This window comes from Oncorhynchus nerka, unplaced genomic scaffold, assembly GCF_034236695.1.
Source record: "Oncorhynchus nerka isolate Pitt River unplaced genomic scaffold, Oner_Uvic_2.0 unplaced_scaffold_755, whole genome shotgun sequence".
In the NCBI taxonomy this organism is placed as follows: domain Eukaryota; kingdom Metazoa; phylum Chordata; class Actinopteri; order Salmoniformes; family Salmonidae; genus Oncorhynchus; species Oncorhynchus nerka.
Window position 1 is genome coordinate 12,774 of NW_027040456.1, and position 7,146 is coordinate 19,919.

The 7,146-nt window shown below is 41.5% G+C and overlaps 1 pseudogene; it reads left to right on the forward strand.

Annotated features, from left to right (window-relative positions):
* The first annotated feature begins 1,393 nt into the window (after positions 1 to 1,393).
* Positions 1,394 to 5,107, forward strand: LOC135571134 (regulator of G-protein signaling 4-like; annotated as a pseudogene).
* Positions 5,108 to 7,146: the final 2,039 nt, after the last annotated feature.

Sequence of the window (7,146 nt, forward strand, 5' to 3'; positions counted from 1 at the left end):
TGTTACAACTAGTCACCTGTTACAACTAGTCACCTGTTACAACTAGTCACATGTTACAACTAGTCACCTGTTACAACTAGTCAGCTGTTACAACTAGTCTCCTGTTACAACTAGTTACCTGTTACAACTTGTCACCTGTTCCAACTAGTCACCTGTTACAACTAGTCATCTGTTCCAAATAGTCAGCTGTTACAACTAGTCAGCTGTTACAACTAGTCACACATGTTACAACTAGTCACCTGTTCCAACTAGTCACCTGTTACAACTAGTCAGCTGTTACAACTAGTCACCTGTTACAACTAGTCACCTGTTCCAACTAGTCACCTGTTACAACTAGTCACCTGTTACAACTAGTCACATGTTACAACTAGTCACACCTATTACAACTAGTCACCTGTTACAACTAGTCACCTGTTCCAACTACTCACACATGTTACAACTAGTCACCTGTTCCAACTAGTCACCTGTTCCAACTATACACCTGTTACAACTAGTCACCTGTTACAACTAGTCAGCTGTTACAACTAGTCTCCTGTTACAACTAGTCACCTGTTACAACTAGTCACCTGTTACAACTAGTCACATGTTACAACTAGTCACCTGTTACAACTAGTACACCTGTTACAACTAGTCACACCTGGCACTCTCTCTCTCTCTCTCTCTCTCTCTCTCTCTCTCTCTCTCTTGTTTTCACAAACATATGTTATGTTTTATCCTCATGGGGACCTAAAATGTATTTCTATTCAAATCCTATTTTCCCCAACTCCTAACCCAAAACCCTAAACCTAACCCAAAACCTAACTCCTAACCCCTAACCTAAAACCCTAAACCTAACTCCTAACCCCTAACCCAAAACCCTAAACCTAACTCCTAACCCCTAACCCAAAACCCTAAACCCTAAACCTAACCCAAAACCCTAAACCTAACTCCTACCCCCTAACCCAAAACCTAAGCCCTAACTCCTAACCCCTAACCCAAAACCTAACTCCTAACCCAAAACCTAACCCTAAACCCTAAACCTACCCCACTAACCTGTTACCCTAATTCTAACCTGAACCCCTAAACTTAAAATAGCCTTTGTCATCATGGGGAAGTGGGAAATCTCCCCACAAACCAAGCCGCATGCACACCCACACGCACACGCACACACACACACACACACACACACTTTCCATAGTTGGAGTGGTGAGGCCAGTGTATCACCTGTTCGTCTGTCATCACCCCTCTCTCTGGTGAATGGACTTCCCATCACACTGACTGGTTGGCTGAGAAGTGAGAACACACATGCTGACAGACTGGCCATTCGATCTCTGACACACACACACACTGTCTCCTGATTACCTCATTGTGTGTGCTGGCCCGTCTTTCTTTTCCCGGTGTTAACGGTTCCGGTACATTAACGGCCAGGTGTTGTCGGTGCACACGTACACCTCCTCTCTTACATTACCCTCCATCTCTCCCCCATCCATCCATCCATCTCTCCCCCATCCCTCCATCTCTCCCCCATCCATCCATCTCTCCCCCATCCACCCGTCCATCCTCCTCCCTCATTCTGTTCTCAGATGTGTGGTAGATTAACATGTGTGATAAGCAGGTATATTAAAGGGGCTGATACACTGTAGGGGGTTAGTTTGTGCACAGACACAGAACAGGAAGGAGCACAGACACAGAACAGGAAGGAGCACAGACACAGAACAGGAAGGAGCACAGACACAGGACAGGAAGGAGCACAGAACAGAACAGGAAGGAGCACAGACACAGAACAGGAAGGAGCACACACCAGAATACAACAGCTGGTTTCACATTTTTTGTTTGTTTCGTTAATTTCCTTCCCACGTGCTGAAATGTGTAAAGGACTGTCCTCCCTTCCCTCGTCATGCTTGGAGAAGTGAGTATGGAAGTATGTAGTACTGTATGTAGTGTGTAGTATGTAGTGTGTAGTATGTAGTACTGTATGTAGTGTGTAGTATGTAGTACTGTATGTAGTGTGTAGTATGTAGTACTGTATGTAGTGTGTAGTATGTAGTACTGTATGTAGTGTGTAGTGTGTAGTATGTAGTACTGTATGTAGTGTGTAGTATGTAGTACTGTATGTAGTGTGTAGTGTGTAGTATGTAGTACTGTATGTAGTGTGTAGTGTGTAGTATGTAGTACTGTATGTAGTGTGTAGTGTGTAGTATGAAATGTGTAGCACAGGAGGTTGGTGCCACCATAACTGGGGAGGATGGGGCTCATGGTAATGACTGGAGCAGAATGGGTGGAATGGTATCAAATACATCAACACATGGTTGGATGCCAGTCCATTTACTCCGTTCCGGTCATTATTATGAGCCGTCCTCCCCTGGTATGTAGTATGTAGCGTGTAGTAGTATGTATTGTGTAGTATGTAGTGTGTAGTATGTATTGTGTAGTATGTATTGTGTAGTATGTAGTGTGTAGTATGTAGTGTGTAGTATGTAGTGTGTAGTATGTAGTGTGTAGTAGTATGTATTGTGTAGTATGTAGTATGTATTGTGTAGTATGTAGTGTGTAGTAGTATGTATTGTGTAGTATGTAGTGTGTAGTATGTATTGTGTATTGTGTAGTATGTATTGTGTATTGTGTAGTATGTATTGTGTATTGTGTAGTATGTATTGTGTAGTATGTAGTGTGTAGTATGTAGTGTGTAGTATGTATTGTGTAGTATGTAGTGTGTAGTATGTATTGTGTATTGTGTAGTATGTATTGTGTAGTATGTAGTGTGTAGTATGTAGTGTGTAGTATGTATTGTGTAGTATGTAGTGTGTAGTATGTATTGTGTATTGTGTAGTATGTATTGTGTATTGTGTAGTATGTATTGTGTAGTATGTATTGTGTAGTATGTATTGTGTAGTATGTAGTGTGTAGTATGTATTGTGTAGTATGTAGTGTGTAGTATGTATTGTGTATTGTGTAGTATGTATTGTGTATTGTGTAGTATGTAGTGTGTAGTATGTATTGTGTAGTATGTAGTGTGTAGTATGTAGTGTGTAGTATGTATTGTGTATTGTGTAGTATGTATTGTGTATTGTGTAGTATGTATTGTGTAGTATGTATTGTGTAGTATGTATTGTGTAGTATGTAGTGTGTAGTATGTATTGTGTAGTGTGTAGTATGTATTGTGTAGTATGTAGTATGTATTGTGTAGTATGTATTGTGTAGTATGTATTGTGTAGTATGTAGTATGTATTGTGTAGTGTGTAGTATGTATTGTGTAGTGTGTAGTATGTATTGTGTAGTATGTAGTATGTATTGTGTAGTGTGTAGTATGTATTGTGTAGTGTGTAGTATGTATTGTGTATTGTGTAGTATGTATTGTGTAGTGTGTAGTATGTATTGTGTAGTGTGTAGTATGTATTGTGTATTGTGTAGTATGTATTGTGTAGTATGTATTGTGTAGTGTGTGAGGATGTGTCATAGTTTCTAAAGAGAGACCAGTGTGTTTTGTTGAAGGAGAAGGTTGATATGATTAGATTTTTAGATATAGAGAACAAACTAAATGTGTGTGTGTTGTGTGTGTGTGTTCCAGAGCAAAGGGGATGCGGGTGAAGTTGAGTCACCTGGCTGACAAACAGGAGTGGACACATCACAAACACAGGTAACCTGAGGATGTGTCTCTCTTTCTCACGGTCTGTCTGTCTGTCTGTCTGTGTGTCTGTGTGTATCTGTCTGTCTGTGTGTGGATTACCTGAGGATGTGTCTCTCTTTCTCACGGTCTGTCTGTCTGTGTGTCTGTGTGTATCTGTCTGTCTGTGTGTGGATTACCTGAGGATGTGTCTCTCTTTCTCACGGTCTGTCTGTCTGTCTGTCTGTCTGTCTACCTACCTACCTACCATTCTACACCAGTGAGCTACTGCAGTCTTGAGTTACGTCAGGAACTGTGGGTTGTTTAGCTGACATCAGAGCTTCTCCCTAATCTCTTTCTCTATAACCTCATGCCTGTTCTAAAGGGTCCATGAGGACAGGACTCTTCAGGATCTGGAGTCTCTACTCAACAGCAAGAGTAAGATCTAGTCCATCTCTCTTCTCTCTCTCTCTTCTTTGTCCCCTCTCTCTTCTATCGCTCTTCTCTTTCCTCTCTTCCCTTTCTCTCCCGCTCTCATCTCTTTGTCACTCTTTCTTCTATCTCCCTCTCACTTCTCTCTCCTTCTTTCAGTCCCCTCTCTCTTCACTCTCCCTCCCTATCTCTTATTCGCTTTCTCCCTCTTCTCTCTCCCCCTCTCTGCCTCTTCTCTTCTCTCCCTCCTTCTCTTTCTCTCTCTCTAATTACACTGATACGTTTCCGTGGCAATGTATAGTTTGACTTGTTGAAATGCCCCCCTTCTACCAGTTGGCCAGAAAGCTTTCCTCTGGTTCCTGCAGTCTGAGTTCAGTGAGGAGAACCTGCAGTTCTGGTTGGCCTGTGAGGAGTACAGGGTTACCCCCATGGCAGCAGGGGGCCAAGGCCCAGTCTATGTACTGCCAGTACATCAACCCTGGTTCACCACAGGAGGTAGGTGGAGTGTTGTGTAGATGCTGTCTAAATGTTGTATATACATTTTACAGACGTTGTATAGATGTTGTGTGAATGTTGTAGAAGTAAGTAAGCCTTGTCTGAGCCAGAACAGTCCAGCCCATTTCTCATATTTTATTTCTGTAGCATAAGGAAGCTCGATGTAAAGTACACCCCTGGACAGGATGCTAGTGAACGTTGTACAGGCGTTGTCTGAACATTGTGTGTGTTGTTGCCAGGTGAACCTGGATGCTGAGACCAGGGAGGCTCTACTGAGAGTGATGGAGGAGCCTGCAGGCGACACATTCCACGAGGCCCAACAACACGTCTACCACCTGATGGCCAAAGACTCTTATCCTCGCTTCCTGCGCTCCACACTGCCTGGAGGCCCTTAGGTTCCTTAGATATTCCACAGCGCCACCTGCTGCCCCGGGGACCACACAACAACATAATAACAAGCTGTGTTTTATAACAACATTAGAATTTATATAATTTATATTTATTCTCAAGTCTTAGTAGACACTCATATGTGAGTTGTAAGATGTTTGTGTTTATCATAAATATGGTATAACTGGTATATGTCCATGTAGTTCTTAATCAAGTGTTTTGACAGGAACTGAGATCCTGAGTATTCTAGTCAAATCAAATTGGTCCATACACATATTTATCAGATGGTATTGGTCCATATTTAACAGATGTTATTGGTCCATACACATATTTAACAGATGTTATTGGTCCATACACATATTTAACAGATGTTATTGGTCCATACACATATTTAACAGATGTTATTGGTCCATATTTAACAGATGTTATTGGTCCATATTTAGCAGATGTTATTGGTCCATATTTAGCAGATGTTATTGGTCACATACACATATTTAGCAGATGTTATTGGTCACATACACATATTTAGCAGATGTTATTGGTCACATACACATATTTATCAGATGGTATTGGTACATATTTAACAGATGCTATTGGTCCATATTTAACAGATGTTATTGGTCCATATTTAACAGATGTTATTGGTCCATATTTAATAAATGTTATTGGTCACATACACATATTTAACAGATGTTTATTGGTCCATATTTAACAGATGTTATTGGTCACATACACATATTTATCAGATGGTATTGCGGGTGTAGGGAAATGCTTGTGTTCCTCGCTTCAACAGTGCAGTAATATTTCACTGAGTAACTCGTCTTACTAGATGCTCTTCTGTAGAGGGAGTTATAACTGTATTAGTATGAGAAACGTGTATGTGCCCAGGATTACATGTATGTGCCCAGGATTACATGTATGTGCACCATGATTACATGTATGTGTCCAGGATTACATGTATGTGCCCAGGATTACATGTATGTGCCCAGGATTACATGTATGTGCTCAGGATTACATGTATGTGCCCAGGATTACATGTATGTGCCCAGGATTACATGTATGTGCCCAGGATTACATGTATGTGTCCAGGATTACATGTATGTGCCCAGGATTACATGTATGTGCTCAGGATTACATGTATGTGTCCAGGATTACATGTATGTGCTCAGGATTACATATATGTGCCCAGGATTACATGTATGTGCCCAGGATTACATGTATGTGATGTATATGCACCAGGATTACATGTATGTGCCCAGGATTACATGTATGTGCACCAGGATTACATGTATGTGCCCAGGATTACATGTATGTGTCCAGGATTACATGTATGTGCCCAGGATTACATGTATGTGTCCAGGATTACATGTATGTGCTCAGGATTACATGTATGTGTCCAGGATTACATGTATGTGCCCAGGATTACATGTATGTGTCCAGGATTACATGTACGTGCTCAGGATTACATGTATGTGCTCAGGATTACATGTATGTGCCCAGGATTACATGTATGTGTCCAGGATTACATGTATGTACCCAGGATTACATGTATGTGCCCAGGATTACATGTATGTGTCCAGGATTACATGTATGTGCTCAGGATTACATGTATGTGCCCAGGATTACATGTATGTGCCCAGGATTACATGTATGTACCCAGGATTACATGTATGTGCTCAGGATTACATGTATGTGCCCAGGATTACATGTATGTGTCCAGGATTACATGTATGTACCCAGGATTACATGTATGTACCCAGGATTACATGTATGTGCCCAGGATTACATGTATGTGCCCAGGATTACATGTATGTGTCCAGGATTACATGTATGTACCCAGGATTACATGCATGTGCAGAGTTCATTGGATCGCATGTTGAACTAGAGTGAAATGTATCCGTAACGAGAAACCTGTCGACTTTATGTTCTGGTGAGGTTAGGGCTGTCCATGTCCCATAACTTTCAGATACCTGTCGACTTTATGTTCTGGTGAGGTTAGGGCTGTCCATGTCCCATAACTTTCAGAAACCTGTAGACTTTATGTTCTGGTGAGGTTGGGGCTGTCCATGTCCCATAACTTTCAGAAACCTGTCGACTTTATGTTCTGGTGAGGTTAGGGCTGTCCATGTCCCATAACTTTCCAGAAACCTGTCTACTTTATGTTCTGGTGAGGTTAGGGTTGTCCATGTCCCATAACTTTCAGAAACCTGTCGACTTTATGTTCTGGTGAGGTTAGGGCTGTCCATGTC